General features: G+C 42.2%; 1 long non-coding RNA gene across 1 annotated transcript in view; it reads left to right on the top strand.

The window, feature by feature from the left end:
• Positions 1 to 17,088, top strand: part of LOC116069376 — a 35,686-nt gene extending 18,598 nt beyond the window's left edge. Inside the window, exon 3 of the long non-coding RNA XR_004110000.1 lies at positions 16,036 to 17,088. This is a non-coding gene — a long non-coding RNA (uncharacterized LOC116069376). The remainder of the gene's footprint in view (positions 1 to 16,035) is intronic.
• Positions 17,089 to 18,407: the final 1,319 nt, after the last annotated feature.

The following is an 18,407-nucleotide window of genomic DNA, read 5'->3' as shown; positions in this document are numbered from 1 at the left end:
AAAAAAAAAAAAAAAAAAAAGAATCCACTTAAAGTCTATTCTAATGATGCAATCTTTAGTCCTAGCACTCCAAAGGCAGAAGCAGCCTGGTCTACATAGAGTTTCAGGACAGCTAGGGCTTTATAAAGAGACCCCTGTCTCTATAACAACAACAACAACAACAACAACAATAATAATAATAATAATAATAATGAAAATAAAAACTTATAGAGCTAGAGAGATGGCACAGTGGTTAAGAACACTGGCTGCTCTTCCAGAGGACCAAGGTTTGATGCAAAGCACCCACAAGGCGGCTCACAGCTCCAGGTCCAGAGGGCCTAGCGCTCTCTCTGACCTCCACAGGCACCAGACACACACACTTGATATACAGACTGCATGCAGGCAAAAATACCCATATGTAATAAATAAATAAACAAACAAACAAATCCTTATAAGGCTAGGGAGATGGCTCAGCAGTTCAAAGCACTGCATACAGCTCTTCTAGAGAACCCAGGTTCAGTTCTCTTAACCTCTATCAGGCAAACTCACAAACTGCCTGTAACTCCAGCTCCAGAAGTACCTGGTGCCTCTGGCACCTATTTACACACACACACAAACTCACACACACTAAAGAGAGAAAGTAGTAAACCTTTAAAAATCATTTTGAGACCTTGGTGATCGTATACGACTGTAACCACATCGTTTAAGAGGTGAAGGCAGTAGGATTATGAGTTCAAGGCCAACCTAGACTATGATCCATACGGGGGGCAGGAGAAGTGGGGGCGGAGACCAAACATGTTACTTAGGTGTTTCAACTGCTGCTGTTATGCTGTCCCTATATAACCAAAAAGTATTACAGTACTTTCTAACAAAAAGACTCGTTGGACGGAATGGTAGGAAATAGATCAGGATGAGTCAGGCTCCCATCCCTACCCCTCACAGTATGACATGAGTAAACTCTATAAGGGACATGAGACTACCCCCTCTTCATCTAGAAATTAGTGAAGATAAATCGCCCCCACAGAGCTGTTATGTGACCAGGTAAAATGTGATCCTATGTTTAAAGCAGAGCATCCCTTTTTCTAATTGCCTTACTTTAGTGGTCACCTCTTCTTGCTCAGGTCATCTGCCACCTTCAATCTTTTCTGTAGTATGCTCTTGTCAGTGTCTCTGTGTTAGAGTCTCTGGCCTCATGAGCGGACTGATGTCTTTGGTGTTTTCAACTGAATTTTCTTTGGGCATTTATCTTACACACACCACACTACACACACACACACTACATATACATACACATACACACCACAAACACACATTACACACACGCATACACACCACACACACACACACACACACACAGACACACACACACACACATACACACACACGTTACTCAACTCCAAACAGGTTGAGATGTTTGTAATCAGTTTCACATTTGTAGTAGTTTTTCTAAACTTTTCTGCTTTGGTTTTGTTAGGTTAGGGGTTGGGGTTTTGTAGGGGCTTAGGGAGGTTGTCGTTTTGAAGGGGAGTATGGTATTCAGCTTTGGTTTTATGAATACTTTTTGTTACCCCAAATGCAGCTTGATAGCAAGAAACACTTGTGGAAAGTATGCTCATAGGCATCATAGTTCAAATATTTGGTGAGAACCTGTCATAGATATTACTATAGCTTTTCCAAAGAAATGATACTTGCTTTGATCTGAAAAGAATTGGCTAATTAATACCAAAAAAAAAAAAAGGTCCAAAACATGCTTATGACCATATCCTTAAGGAAATATTGACAAAGACAATCATTGAACAAACAATTGTTCTGCCCCCGCCTCGACTAATTTGGACTGCCTTCTTACAAGACCTGTAAATACCTACATAGTTATGTTCACTCAACAGTTGGTCACCGGGTCCCTCTTTTGATTGATGGGTTCACTAGCCTGACCACAAGCTTTTAAATATTCATGAGGCAAAATTCCTGCACAAGCCAATGAGCACATTATCTTTCAGTGCTTACATGATGCCAGACAATCACATTGGCCTCTTTATGGGCAGATTTTATGCCACTTGAACCATGTGTCATGTTACCCTCTCCAGTGTCTATGCCCTCCGACAACTATCATTGTAGACTACCATATACACTCTACTGTAGCAGAAGTTAGATTTGTTTTGTTTTGTTTTGTGTTAAGACATGGCTTGAAATTCATTAAATAGACCAGATTGGCCTCAAACTCACAAGAGATCTACCTTTTTCTACTTCCCCAAGTACTAAAATTAAAAGTGTGTACTACATCCAACCTTACAAACATTTATATAGTAATCAATATCTAGAGGGACATTTCTGAAGGCATTGTACCATAGCACACCTGTTATCAATCGCTACTTTTGATTGTCATCGTTCATAAGTAAAGAATCAGTAAAGAAATCTTGCACTGGGTATGGTGGTGCAGACCTTTAATCTAAAGAAAAAGAGAGAGTCAGGGGAGAGGGGTAGGGAGGAAGACCTTGCAAAATATTTCTATCTGCACTTATTTCTGGTTATTTTTGGTAGTCATGGTAACAATTCAATAATAGTTGAAAAATAATTACCTTATGATATCAAAAAGTTTACATTGGGAGACAGGGGGTGGAAATAACCTAGATAGGAAGAACATTATTTTCAACAGAACGCTTCTTCAATCTTGTTTTGTTTCATTACATTGTATTTAGTGACTGTGGTGGGGTGGGGATAGGTATGTGAGTAAATGTGTATTTGGGGGATTTAGGTGTGTAGGTTGGGGTATATTGTGTAGGTGTGTGTGTGTGTGTGTGTGTGTGTGTGTGTGTGTGTGTGTGTGTGTGTGTAGGTGAGAATATCAAGGAACACTTGTGAAGGCCAAAGAAAACTTTTGAGAATCTGTTCTCTCCTAATGCCATGTGAGACAAAAATGTACCTCAGACTGTCAGGCTTGGCAGAAAGTGCCTTTACCTTCGGAGCCATCACAGCCTCCCAACACGTCTCTGTGTTCTTCTCTATGAGCTTCTCAATGTTGTATTTGGGATGAACAGGATTTGGTTGGTTAAATATAAATGACGCGTCTTTGGTAGCAGGGGAAATCCTCACTAGGAAATGTACAGCTTAGATGGCGTGATCTTAATAGACGTCAGAGAGAAGTGTGCTTCACCACATTCATACTACCTAGCGGCAGGTTCCGGTTTCTGTAACCCCCAGTCTTTCCATACTGTGTTAGTGACTGCTGGCTGTGCTGGGTGAATGCTTCCAAGCGTAGCTCTGCAGGCGCCAGAGGCCATAGGCTCAGTGGTTTCCAGCGAAGTTGTTGGAAGTAGACTGCAAGACTGCCTGGACCCCAAATTGGCAGTCCCCAACTTACTTCATAAAAATGAGAAAAACTCATATTAAGAAAAGACTCAATGGCCCCTACTGGCTAATCTGCAGATGTTTTTACTAACACACACATTGTTAAGACCTGTAGTATTCCCCTGCAATGTTTCTGCTTCTCACTGGACCTGACCTGCCTTCTGCCTTTATGAACAGAATTATAAAACTGAGGCCATAAATGGTACCAAGTTCATCTTATCGGTTCACTCACCCAGAAGCCATTAACTTCACAGAAAAGAGATAAGGCATAAGGCTGCCCTGGCTTATTTCTGAAGCTAAGTTTCAAGTTTGTTTTAGATACAATCAAGACATCAGCACTCCTGACATGCCTGTTTTCTGGAGGCAGGGTGATTGGTAAAGTTCTAAGCATACAGGGTTATCAGCACACTTAATTGCAGGCTGATAGATGTGTGGACAGAGCACATTTTTTGAAAGTTGGTGGCAGATCGTTTCTCCATGTATATTCCAGAATGCCATGTAGTATCCAGCCAGTAAACAGGAATGTTTTCCAACAGAATCTAGGAAAAACAAGTCATTCCTGCTGTGTTCAGTGAACCCTCTCTGAAATTAAAGTCCCAGCAAATACCATGCAAGCCATGGGGACACCACACACAAGCACCAGCTCCCAGGAATCTCTTTTCAATATGTATCATGCAGATAATTTCTTTCTTTGTTCAGAATCTGTGGTCTGGGAGCCGAGTAAGGTATGTCCTAAGGGATTAGGTTAAATGATGTCCCTGGCAACCCGGGCTCTTTTAAATGGAGGGTTTTAAAGGAGCACTAACTCTACAGCTAGGAAAAGAATCTTGGAGCTACAGGGGTGACAAAAGCTGCTGGGGCTGCTGGCACAGGCCAATGCCCCACAGCTACTGGGGTAGCCAAGGAAGGAAGATCATTAATTCAAGGTCTGCTAGGGTTATAGAGAGAGTCCAAGAATGTAAAAAGAAAGAGGCTAAGAATGTAGCTCACTTAAATGGGTTTTTTGGTTTTTTCAAGACAGGGTTTCTCTGTATAGCTCTGGCTGTCCTGAAACTCACTCTGTAGACCAGAATGGTTGGCCTCGAACTCAGAAATCCACCTGCCTCTGCCTCCCAAGTGCTGGGATTAAAGGCATGTGCCACCACCGCCCAGCTTAAATGTTTTTTAAATATTATTTTATAAAACATCTTAAGAATATAGTTCATTGCCGGGCGGTGGTGGCGCATGCCTTTAATCCCAGCACTTGGGAGGCAGAGGCAGGCAGATTTCTGAGTTCGAGGCCAGCCTGGTCTACAGAGTGAGTTCCAGGACAGCCAGAGCTACACAGAGAAACCCTGTCTCGAAAAAAACAAAAAAAAAAAAAAAAAAAAAAAAAAAAAAAAGAATATAGTTCATTGATGAGCTCTTGCCTAGCATGGATGAGGTCCTAGGTAAAACTCCCGTAGCACATGCACAAACAGAATTAGATTTATTAAGTTTGTCATACAATATAGACAATATGCATTAAAGCTGGTGAGATGGCTGAGCAAGTGAGGGTGCTTGCTGCCAAGTCTGAGGTCCTGAGTCCTCCAGGCATATGTAGAAAGAGAACACCAGCTCCCAAAGTCGTGACGTCCTCTGACCTACATACACGCCACACATGCTTCTTAAAATATAGTTCCTTTTTGGAGTGAAACATTGGTACATAATTCCAACATTTAGGAGACGGTAAGAACACCAGTTTAAGGTAAGTAAGCTTGGGCTATAAAATAAGAGTCTGTCTTGAGAAGGAAAAAAAAGGTAATTACCATATGCCTGAGGAACTCTTTATGCCCAGTAGTTATATTCGCACAAAAACATATACTGCTCTTTCTACCATTATTTATAACTGTTGTGGATGGGCCTGGTGCTGTTCTTGTGAACCAATCCCCTAATGAATAAAGGAGCCAATCATTGGGTGAGTAGGAGGGACTTCCGGGTTGGATGGAGAAAGAGAGGAAACAGGAGAAAGTTAGGTCCTTTTTGGATGGGGATAGCTGAGGACAAGATGTAATAACGAGTGTCTCCTGGTTTCAATGGAGGATTCGTCAGGTCTCGCCACTGGATGATTTAAGTTTAATAAGGCTTACAAGTTAGGATTTTAGTTGTTGCGCCCAGCGATTGAGTTACCATTGTTTCTGGACTAAGTTTGTGTTTTCCTTCACGCGGCCACTCATCTGGTTTCAAGAGAGAAAGGTATGCCTGGGTTTGCCTGGGTTTGCCTGATGTGCACCACAAAGGTCTCACGGGGGTTTTGAAGCATGGGGCTGACATGATAATGACCACCAGTGGGAACCTAGAGAGCTGAGTGGAGAGATTTTAGAGCTCTGAGTCAAAGATCAAAGCAGGTCGGCCATTGCCCACCAGTGCATGGCCAGCCAGACCACCAGAGCAGAGAGGTGCTTGGCGCACGGACAGGAAAGTGTTGGTTTTTTGTTTTTTTTTTTTAATATTTCCCCACAACATATACTACCAAATGACAAACAAAAACAAAAACAAACAAACAAAAAAACAGGGCTGGGATAATATGATCAAAATACTTTATGCATAAGTAAGAAAATATAATGAAAACCATTTGTATGTAAATTTTCCATATGCTTATATAAAATACTTTTCTAATGTTTCCCTTTTATTGAAAATATACTTTTCTCATAAAATATATCCTATTTACAGTTTCCCCTCCCTCTGCTTTTCCCAGTTCCTTCCACCTCCCCACCTCGTATGATCCATTCCCTGGATGGCTCGCTCTCTCTCTCTCTCTCTCTCTCTCTCTCTCTCTCTCTCTCTCTCTCTCTCTCTCTCTTTGGTTTTTCAAGACAGGGTTTCTCTGTGTAGACCAGGCTGGCCTCGAACTCAGAAATCCGCCTGCCTTTGCCTCCCAAGTGCTGGGATTAAAGGCATGCGCCACCACCGCCCACCTGTCTGTCTCTCATTAGAAAAGAACAGGCTTCAGATAAATAACAACCAAACATGACAAGATAAAAATATAGTAAGATAAACCAAGAACTATCACATCAAAGTTGGAAAGGACACGCCAACAGAAGGAAAAGAGCTCAGAGACCCAGTCCTTCTCACACCCAGGAGGCCCATAAAAACACTCAGCTGAAAGCCATAATAAAAAGCCAGGAGGACCTGGTACAGAACCATGCAGGTTCTGTGCTCACTGCCTCTCCCTTGGGGAGGTATAAAACACTTCTAAAAACTAGAAACTAGCCAAATACTTTTCACCAGGCACAGGGCTAATCAGGTAAGGAGGCTAGGATGCAGTCATTCCTGATTGTTGTCATATTAAGACAGTTGTACTGCACAGCTCAGACGATTCCTGGAATTTACAATGATTCTCCCACGCCAGCCTTCTGAGTGCTAGGATTACAGGCATTTGCCACTCTAGGGCACTCCACCCTCAGCCCTGGCAATCTACACTGACAATCTCCTGAAAAGGCCAGGTGGTTGTGCTTCAGTAAGTGACTGCAATCCCAGCATTTGGATGACAAAAGAGAAGGATTGCAAGTTGAAGGCCAGCCTGGACTAATTAAGAAGACTCACACCCCTGCCCCAAATTCCCAACCCCCACTCTGTCCTTAAACAAACAACTCAAGGCAACTGTCAAATATCTGCTCTGTCAAATATCTGATGAGCTGTTTCCGTACCATGCCCAGTAAAAATGAGCATCATCTTCCTCCTTGAAGATGAGTTATGATGAGCTGCCTGATGGGCAGTGAGCCGTTCTGGTGTCCAGAGGCATTCTCTCAGCCTTCCCTCCTGGGCATGGAGTCCTGTGGCATCCATGAGACCACCTTCAACTCCATCATGAAGTGTGATGTGGACATACACAAGGACCTGTAGGTCTGGTGGGACCACCGTGTATCCAGGCATTGCTGACAGGATGCAAAACAAGATCACAGCCCTAGCAACCAGCACAATGAAGATTAAGATCCTTGTTCCCCCTGAGCACAAGTACTCACTCTGCAATAGCAGCTCCATCCTATCCACCTTCCAGCAGATGTGGATCAGCAGGCAGGAGTACGGCCAGTTGGGCCCCTCCATCGTCGACCACAAATGCTTCTAGATGGACTGAGCAAGTACCAGGCATCTGCTGCATGTGCTGATTCTGAAGTATCCACTTGCCCTGGCAAATGTACACAACTCATGCTAGCCTCATGAAACTGGAATAAGCTTTTGAAAAGAAATTTGTCCTTGAAGCTTGTATCTGACATCAGCTCGGGATCGTAGAACTTGTTGCTAATTTTTGACTTTGTGTTTAATAACCCCAGGGCATATCTTGATTTAGTCCTTAGATCCTGTGGCTCAGTCGCTTGGTGGCTGGGGAGAGCATGCTGTGGGAGAGAAGTCCCCAGCCTAATGGATCTCTGTAAGCACCACGTAGTGATCTGTGCAGGGTATTAACTGACAGCAGACTTCCAGGATTCCCCGAGGCTTTCTGCACCAGTTACCATTTCCTTCTTGCCAGTCTAACAGGGTGAGAAAGTCTGAGCCTTAGGACCCACTTTCCATTCTGGATTTTTACCCTCCAGATCTCCATGGGTTGTTACTTGCCTTGAATTGTGACCATTTGCATCGACACCTGTAAATGTATTTATCCTTTTCATTTATGTAAGTTATTTTGTACTCAGTTCTTTGAGAAATGACAAATTTTGGTTTTCTACTGCTCAGTGAGAACATTAGGCCCCAGCAACTAGTCATTGTGTAAAGAAAACTAAAAGTGCTACAGTAACAAAGAAAGAAAAACAAAAGGATTACATTGTGGACAATTCTGTTTACATGGAGATTGACCAACAGCTGCCAAGCAAAAAGGTTAACTACAGAGGATCAGGAGAGTTTCTGGGAGGAGGGTCGTTAGCATCCTGATGCTAGTGATGAATTCTCTACTATGTATGTCTCAGGACTCATGGACCCTTCTGCCTACAAAGCCAGCTTTACCTTATTAAAAAAAAAAAAAAGGTAAGTTAAATACCGTTTTCAAGCACACAAAACACTGTCTCTGGAGCACTATAAAAACAAATTCTGAGGTTGAGATGTATGCCTTCAAGGGAATACTATCTAATCCCACACTCACTGGTGAATTCTAATAGCGATTTCAAATAAGTTCACATGAAATGGCAATAAAACGGAGGCCAGTGAGATGAGACAGCACATAAAGTCCCACTAAGACTGATAGACAGTGTTTGATCTGCAGGAACGTGGTGGAAGGAAGCAAAGAACCAACTCCCCAAGTTGCTCTCTGACCTCCACGTGAGAGCTGGAGGAGATGTACGTACACTCACACACACCACACACAGTAAGACTGTGTGTGCATGCATGCGTGAGTGTGTGTGCATGTATATGTGTGTGTGCATGTATATGTGTGTATGTATATGTGTATGTGCATGTATATGTGTATGTGAGTGTATTTGGGCGTGTATATGTGTGCATGTATATGTATGTGTGTGTGCACACGCACGCATGTGCGTGTATGTGTGCATGTATATGTGTGCATATGTGCATATATATGTGTGTTTGTGTGTGGTCTAATTGAATTTATCTATGAACAAAGTTTAACTGAATTTATCTTTGAACAAACACAGGTATTATTGTAATAGATATATAATCAGGAGTTTCTACTCCAGCTTAGATCATTAATTCCCAAATAAAAGACATAAAACCTTTATACTTATGATGAGCCTTTAAAACAGTAGAGCTGGGCAGATATCAACCCTCTAAGCTCTTAATATCTACTTTCCTATCAATAACCCCACTGTAACTTGTCATGTTTCATCTGGGCCACTTTTAACTCCAATTGGCCAGGCTCATGGCCATTTTTTTCATGGCACTTTCACCTCTTTCCACCTTCTCTCTCTTCTCCTCTCCTGGTCTTACCCCTGACCCAAGTCCAGGAACCAAAATTCTGCCTACCTCTCTTTCGCCCAGCTATAGGTTGCAGGCATCTTTATTCAACCAATAACTTTAAATTAAGGACCACAGTTACATAGCATCACTTGGTGTATATGAGGATTTCCTTGTCCCTAGGGGCAACCAGATCATGGGAGCCAGTATTTAGCACTACATTATATTTATAACAACAGGGTGTCAGTAAATAAAGGGTTTCTCTGTGTAGCCCTGGCTGTCCTCTGTAGACTGGACTGGCCTTGAACTCAAAGATCTACCTGCCTCTACCTCCCCAGTGCTGGGTTAAAGGTTTGTGCCACCCCTGCACAAACAGGGGTTTGTGTACCCCAGAGTGCATCTTATAGTAAACATTCAATGAAATAAATTTAGAGAGATTGTTTTTGTTTCATTTTGTTTTGTTTTTTGTTTTTTCAAGACAGGGTTTCTCTGTGTAGCCCTGACTGTCCTAAAACTCACTCTATAGACCAACCTGGTCTTGAACCCAAAGATGCCTGCCTGCTTCCTGAATGCTGGGATTAAAGAAAGGTGTGCAATACCACCACCCAACAAATTTACAGATTTTCATTTCTAATATGAGATTGCATGTCAATAGGAAATAATCTATCCCTCGAACATTTTAGGAAAGATAATGTACATCTAGCTTCAGAGAAAAAATCAGTGTGTTCAGAGATTTTTTTTATTTATTTATATGAACCTACTCAGAAAAACTTCAAAACTGCAAAATAGAGAAGCAGCTTTCTTGACTTAACGTGAGCTGGGAGTATTGTCTGTTGACAGGACATATGCTTTAACATAGGGGAAAGCCTGCATTCCCTTCCCAGAATCCAAAATATGACGTTTTAAAAATTAACCCTCAAAGTACAGCTTTAGTGACATGAATAACTAGAATTCCAGACGTGACTTTCCCTCGATCTTCCACAGTAAACCCTCTCACCGCAGTTTCTTGACAGGCAGAGCATGGTGGCCCTAATACCAAACAGGGAGTGCCAAGCTAGCTACAAAGAGAGCTGGGGTCAGGAGACCAGCTGGGAAATAGGCCTAAGACTGTAGGAGTTGTAACCAGGCAGGGCTTTCTCACTGTTCCCTGGAGAGGTAAGATATATGGCTGGTGGACAAAAGACATTCCAAGCTAGACACCAAGACCACCCGCTTTTGAGACACAGACTAAGGTCTCCTCCTTTCTCAAGCTCTGCCCAAACTTCAGAACAATGAACAGTTTTATTTATCTTTGGTAAATAAAATCATTAAAATACCACTGGATCTTGATATTTTTGTAGAACATGTCACGTGTCCAGATAAAGTATTACTCTTGACTCAGAAAACACCATTTGCTGAGCATACGAAAGCTTTTGACACGTAGCTTAAGGAACGGGAAATTAGATACTTGATAATGAGTTTCATAGGAATAGCAAACAGCTACGAGGCCAAGGGGCAGAGGAATAAAGCTTGGGCAGGCTAGCGGATGCTGCTTTGAGTAAGATCTGTGAAGGTTTCCCTTCCCAGAGGACTGAGGTACAGGAAGACTAGCTAGGCAGTCTCATGTTTCCCGGAAGTACCTGGGAACCAGAATGAGACTGCTGAGAGGGACGTGTCACAGCTGGCTTCACTGCATTGATGGTATATCGATTTGGAGACCTGTGTTTTTAAGCAAGACATGCTCAAAATGAAGCCCTCTCTGCCACCATCCGCTGTTCCGCTGTCATTAGCTATTGGGGAGCTTTTTTTATCTTATTTTTAATTCTCTGTATACTACAAATACCTTTTTAATTTTTTAAGTCAGTGCCTCACTATGTGGCTCGGGCTGGCCTAAAACTCATGGAAATCTGCCTCCCAAGTGCTGGGTTGAAAGGTATGCACCATTATGTCTGGCATAAGTTTTTATTTAGTTTTGATTGTGTGTGTGCATGCATGCGCATTCGCATGCGCAGGTGCACACACACCACAAAGAGAGTGTGAGGTTGGAGGACAGCTATCAGGAGCATCCCTCCCTCCCTTCCTTCTTCCTTGCTAAGGTAGGTGTATCTTCTTGTTTCTGCCATGCTGTGGTAACACACCACATTCGTGTTATCAGTTCACTTCTCCTAGGACAGGCCATCTTGCTGGCCTCCAAAAGCTAGTTTGCTGGAGTGGGGGTGGCAGAGGCAGGTGGATCTCTGAGTTCAAGGCCAGCCTGATGTACAAAGCAAGGACAGCCAAGCCTACACTGTTGGGTTTTTGGGCTGGAGAGGTGGCTTGGTAGTTTAGAGTACTGGCTGTTCCTCCAGAGGTCCTGAGTTCAATTCCCAGCAACCACATGGTGGCTCACAACCATCTGTAATGGGATCTGATGCCATCTTCTTGTACGTCTGAAGACAACTACAGTGTACTCATATACATAAAATAAATGAAACATTAAAAAAAAAACAAAAGGGGATAGGAAGGAAGGAAGAAGATATACAATACCATAGTAGACTGGAATTAAAGCTGCTAATCCCTAGACAACCCTAGGGATGATACTAAATAAAGTGCCAAGATTTTTTTTTTTTTTTTTTTTTGGTTTTTCTGAGACTGGGTTTCTCTGTGTAGCTATCATGGAACTCACCCTGTAGACCAGGCTGGCTTTGAACTCAGAAATTCACCTGCCTTTGCCTCCCAAGTTCTGGGATTAAAGGCGTGTGCCACCATCGCTAGTGCCAAGATTTTTGTAACTACCAAGAGGTGTTAAAAGCATGAATTCGAGCCAGTTGTAGTGCCTCCAGTCTGTAATCCAGCATATAGGAGGACTGGATATTTTTAAGGCCCGCCAGGTCTACAAACTAGAACCCTATCTCAAAACAAACAAACAAAAAAAAACTTTACACATTATCTATCTATCTGTCTCTCTGTCTCATGTCCCGCCTCAAAGAGAATGAAACTTCATTTCCAAAGAGTAACACACTATTCCTCTTGTGGTTTCATCTGTTCATAACCTTCCTTCCCTTTCCTTTTCTTCCGTCCTTCCTTCCTTCCTTTTTTCCTTTCTTGTCTTTTCTATTCTCTGGTTTTTTTCCTTCCTTTCTCTATTTCTTCTTGTTAAAAATATGAATCTGGGGGCTAGTGAGATAGTTCAGCAGGTAAGAGCACTGACTGCTCTTCCAAAGGTCCTGAGTTCAAATCCCAGCAACCACATGGTGGCTCACAACCACCCGTAATGAGATCTGACGCCCTCTTCTGGTATGTCTGAAGTCAACAACCATATGAAGGCTCACAACCATCTGAACAGCTACAGTGTACTCACATACATAAAATAAATAAATAAATCTTTTAAAAATATGAATCTGGTATTTAAAAATTAAAAAAAAAAAAAACTAAAGCCACTGAAGACAGCCCCAACACTTCCTGGGATCGCTCCTCCTTGACTGTAGATCTCAAAAGAACAAGAGTTTACTTGACTTAGAAAATGGAAATTCTAGATTATTTTAACCTCAACCTCCAAACCCCTATGTGTAGGCTTAGACTTTTCAAAACCTACTTTAATAAGGGTTCTTAAAGGCTTTAACATCCCTTCTAGCCCACCACCTACCAGAAGGAGGGAAAGGAAAGGTTAATAGGAAAAAGGAGGATTTGGACCTGTTTAGAAGTATTTCTTTGGAGCAAATCCAATCGGCATTGTCAGGATGTCAGCAGTTCTGTTTACATGAATCAGCAGCAGCGGCTCAATCCACTCCCAAAAAACATTCACAATCAACAATGGGGCGGTCGATCCAGAAGAAACCACAAGGCTCTGCCAATCGGCCTGAGTCTGTAGAAGCCACCAGAACACCACCAGAAGTTTTTTGGTGCATTTCTCTCTATAAAGTCATGACAAACGATTACCCACAAAGATTGACAAGGCATACCAATACCTTTCAGCATCATCCACTGTCCATTGGGCTATATTTATATTCTTTCCAAACATCAGGAGTTCTCTCATGTATCTGCTCTAGCAAAACATCACATGCCCTTTTTCTAGGCTGCCTCCAGAAAAATACATGTCCGTTCTTAGCAAAACATCCTCCCACGTGTCTGGTTCAGCATCTTCTCATAAGACAGTTTCCAGAAATACATCCCAGGACCCAAATGAGTCTCCAAAGAAACAAGAAATTTCCACTTCACCTATCATTCCAGAAAGGAAAAAAAAAAAGTGCTTTACATAAACACATGCACACTGCCTGTCACCTGCTCAAGGATATAAATCTATCTCATCCAGTTCTGGCTGAATCACATCAGTATCTGAAGAAAGTCAGCCTTTCAAAAGAAAGACTTATAACTTGGCTGTGTCTTCTGTTCAGAAACATTTTTTAACAACAGCAGAGTACTTATGTACAATTGTACTATCTCGGGGCCATGTGTTAGGCCAGACTTTAACTGTAACACTGTAACATTGGCAGAGTACTTATGTACAATTGTACTATCTTGGGGCCATGTGTTAGGCCAGACTTTAACTGTAACACCATGCTCAGCAAGACCTCCACACTCAGTATTGTGTTCACCCCTCTTCAAAGACTCTCCAGAACTTCGCTCCTGTATTCTCAGGAAAATTTAGGTTAACAGCAGTATTTTGCACACAACCTTTGAATTCTTTGCTTTCACTTAGGAACAGTACAAGCATCACCAATTTGTTTTGTTTTGTTTTGTTTTAATTCTATGATCCTGGATTGGAAGAACTGTTTTAAACACCATATAATAGATGTGTGTTTCAGGGAGTCACTGCTGCATCTAACTGCTCTGCATTTGCTCCCCTCCAGAGCTAATTCTTCTGATGATTAACAATATTCAAAAGCAGGGCTACGAAGACAGCTCAGGAGAGAAGGGCACTTGCGGGCAAATCTGAGGACCTAAGTTCAGTCCCCATGGGCCCCACATAGTGGAAGAAGAGAAACAACTCCCACGGTTCGTCCTCTGACTTCTACATGCGTGCGGGGCAAGTAGAACCATACCACCAGACAAAAATTGGGAAGGCAGAGCAGGTTAAGGAGCCAGAACAATTCTCACAAGTGAGAATAGCAGGCATCTGAATCTGCTCTCAACCTGCTTCTTGTTCTGGAGCACGTGACCACAACACCGTACATACGGACTGTGACAACTAGTCACGTAGCTTAGAGCCCAGAGTTCTCCCATGCTAACGAGGAATCTAGATGGGCCCCGAAGGTTTAGCCAATAAGCTTCCCTTTCTAGACTTTCCTTCTGCAAAAGGTATTTAATCTCTGGTCCACCCTGAGTATGTCGTATGCACCATTTTCATCATGAATAAACAGTTTGGACAAGCAAAGACTGTCTCTCTTATCAAGAACCATTGAGGGGGACAGCCTTTGTTATTGAGCTGCACTGCCTAAGACTCCCACAGAAGGTCCCTGCATGGTCCTGACATTCACCCCTGAACTAAGCCAAATTCACTCCTCAGGTTTCCCAGCACGCTGTCTGGGTATCCAGGAGTTTAGGAACCCCAACCTTAGCTTCAGTCCGTGCTGTTTCTCACCCAGGCTGAGGCTCCCATCTTAGGATGTTTTCTGTCAGCCTTGAGGGGGTGTCGGCAGAATCTGGAACTTAAGGTCATTCCCAGCTATACAATAAGTACCAGACTAGCCTGGGCTATATGAAACTCTGTCTTAGCAACAACAAAAGTGATAATGTGAGGATTTCTCCCAAGCATGTGCATGGGGCTGGAGAGATGGCTCAGCAGGTGAGAGTAGTGGCCACTCCTCCTGAGGACCTGGGTTCTATTCCCTATACAAATATGATGGCTCACAGCGTTTTATAACTCTAGTTCCAGGGTCTCCCGTACCTTCTTGTGCCCTCCTTAGGCAACAGGCACACAAGTGGTACACAGACATGCATTCAGGCAAAACACTCATACACATAAAAATAAATAAGTAAAACATGAGGTGCCATGTGACTGAAACTACAAATGGAGATCTGAAATCTTATGAAATGAACAAACACTTCGCCTGGCATGACTCTTCAAGCAATAACACAAATTCTAAAATTAAATTATTTACACGGTTTACGGATTGCAAAATCCCTATTAAAGTAATCTAATAAATGGTGCCATACGAGTAACTTGCTTTAAGTAACTTCACATGAACTTGTAAATTCTTAAGGCTACAAATAAAGTTAATTAGCATCAGTTTTGACGCTCATTACTCTCGTAACCATGGTTTCTGAAAAACAAAAGAAAACCTCAATGAGAACAAAGTCGAACTTTAACAAGAAAAATAAAAATGCCCAGGGCTAGCGTTTTCCAGTTAAATAAGAAATAACTTTATTCATTTGTTTGGAGTGAGTGAGTGAGTAAGTGAGCGAGTGTGTTTATGTGCTAGCTTGGAACTTACTATGTAGCTCAGGCTGGCCTCAAACTCATAAAAGTCCTCTTGCCTCATTGTCCTAAATGCTGGGATTGCTCACCAGGCCGATCTTGACCTCTTGATCTTCTAGCCTCTGTTGAATGCATGCCGTCCAGGGGTTCACCACCACAGCCTCACTCTGTCCTCTCCCTTCATCAAGGAGTAAAGCCGCATTGTACCCAGGTCCTCCAATAACTAAAGTCACTTTGTACTTTTGTTTGTTTGTTTTGTTTTTCATTTTTTTTTTCAAAACAGGATTTCTCTGTGTAGTCCTGACTGTCCTGGAACTCACTCTGTAGACCAGGCTGGCCTTGAACTCAGAAATCTGCCTGCCTGCCTCTGCCTCCCAAGTGCTGGTGCTTATGCCACCACAGCCGGGCCCAGTTTCTACTTTTTTTCTCAGTGGTTAACTTTGTTTATTTGTTTGTTTGTTTGTTAGTTATAGAAGATGACCTCCACCTAAAGGAAAAGAGAAGGAAAAGAAAAGAGTTTAAAAAGAAGAAAAGTTGCTCAGATGAAGAACACAGAATTGAAACAATATAACCATGACCTCAGCCACCTGTGAAAGCGCAACTCCCCTAAGAATGCCTGCTGGGATTGCTCAACTGGCCCGCAAGACTGAGGACATTAAAACAGATTTCAGATCATAATCACTAGGACTCAACACAGGGAGCGAGGCTTCATACTCTCTTTTTGACACCCTGTTCCAGAATATTTATAATGCCGATTATGAGCACTAGCTGTAATAAAAAAAAAAAGAATACAGTCAAAGTAAGATCTTTCAAGGAAGAGAAAATATGTATGTATTATAATCTAGTTAGAGAAAAACAGTCTCTGGAACTGTGGCTCAGTGGGAGAGTACTTGCCTAACATGCTTAAGGCTCTGAGTTGATTCCCAGCTCTGAAAAAAAAGGGGGGCAGGGGGATAAATAAATAAATAGGGTGCTGGTGAGATGGCTCAGTAGTTAAGATCACTGGCTGTTCTTCCAGAAGTCTTGAGTTCAATTCCCAACAACCACATGGTGGCTCACAACCATCTATAAAGGGATCTGATGCCCTCTTCTGGCATGCAGCTGTACATGCAGAGCACTAATACATTTAAAATTAATGAATAAATGAATGAATGAATGTACAATGACTTTTAAAAATTATGTACATATGTATGTGTCCATATGTAAATATGTTCACATGAGTGCAGGTACCCACAGAGGCCAGAGGAGGGCATCAGACCCTCAGAGCCAGGGTCACAGGAGGCTGAGTCACCAGGATATTGAGACCTGAACTCAGGTCCTCTGCAACAGCAAACACCCTTAACTACTGATCCACTACTCCAGCTCCAAGAACAATACATTTTAACTGCTTTTCTTTCCCCTGGATATGCACATTATAATTTATAAGCTACAGTTCTTCTGTTGTAAAACTACAATTAACCATATCCATGCTGCTGCTTAATTATCGGACTTAATAAGGACTTCTGAAATAAATACTAAAGACAAAACCATATTTTCACAGCTCGAATGTAGAAATTTGAAGTGTACCTATTAAATAGAAGTATTATCATTGTTTCAAAATGTGTAAGGACTAAAGTGATCCAGTTTACAGACATAAAGTTCTTGGGGGGGGGAGACTTTTTAAATACTTATTACATTTCTTTCCTTACTTATTTTGTGTGCCTGTGTGCATGCACATGACTCAATCTATGTATGGAGATCAGAGAACAAATTGCTGGAGAGGGAGGCCGAACTCAGCTCGGCAGGCTACAGTCCCATCTCAGCTGTCCCATATAAACTTCTACAAATATACAATTCTAGCACTACGGAAACCAAAGTACGTAAGCATGGAGGGGAACCTGTCATTCTTTGTCCTTCTATTTCCTGAAATTTCAATTTCTACATTTACCATGATGGTGGATATTAAGTCCTAACAACCAGTGGATATTAAGTGTTGGCAGTACCACAGAGACAGAAAGAAGGCATGATATTGCCAACCACAGCCAACTGTCCTGAAGTGAGAATCACTGAATCATGGGTACAGGTCTCCATTGCTGGCCACAGAGTCCCAGCAGTGTGAGACACCACTCACCATGTCCCTCTCTGCTCTGTGCTTCTTGTACTCAGGTGAGATTTAATACAAATGGAACCCTACCATACATTGATAGACATAGAACTGTGGACCAACTATTTAACAGACTTAGCCAGTTAGTTCTCAGTTCAGATTACCAAGAATTTAAAGGCACTCACTATATAGAAAAAAAGTAGTGGTGGGGGCATTGCATTGTTTTTTAAGACAAGTAGAAAATAGCACAGTGGTGCATGCCCATAATCCTGGTATTCAGAAAGTGGAGGCAGAAGGATCAAGAATTCAAATTCACCTTCAATACAAACAGACTTGGAAGCTAGCAGAGGTGATATGAGACTCTGTCCCAAATAACAAACAGAAAAGATAAGCATAGATAAGGCTGGGTCTTTTCCACCTTTTCTGACTGCTACAGAATTAATTCTCTTAATTTCAGTGTTCCCCCTGAAGGACCAGGATAGGAGAGACCTTGGCAGTGTTCATAAATAAAAAAGAGAGGGCATGTAAGTCATTGCTGGGGACAAGTGCTGCTAAAGAAGACTGCAGTATTCGAATGCATTGATGTTCTCTTTATCGAGTATGATTAGCTGAGAAAGCAGAAAGATCTAAAGCTGACCAGTCCACCCTGTTTACCTCATCTTACATGAAGAATACCATGAGGATAGATTTAAAGAGAGACATAAGAAGTCTTTCTAACACTCTACGGGATGACACCTAAAACCTTGGGCTGAGCTGGCCATG

Source organism: Mastomys coucha, unplaced genomic scaffold, assembly GCF_008632895.1.
Source record: "Mastomys coucha isolate ucsf_1 unplaced genomic scaffold, UCSF_Mcou_1 pScaffold22, whole genome shotgun sequence".
Taxonomy (NCBI): domain Eukaryota; kingdom Metazoa; phylum Chordata; class Mammalia; order Rodentia; family Muridae; genus Mastomys; species Mastomys coucha.
The sequence above is the reverse complement of the archived record's forward strand: the minus strand, read 5'-3'. Positions and strand labels throughout refer to the sequence as shown.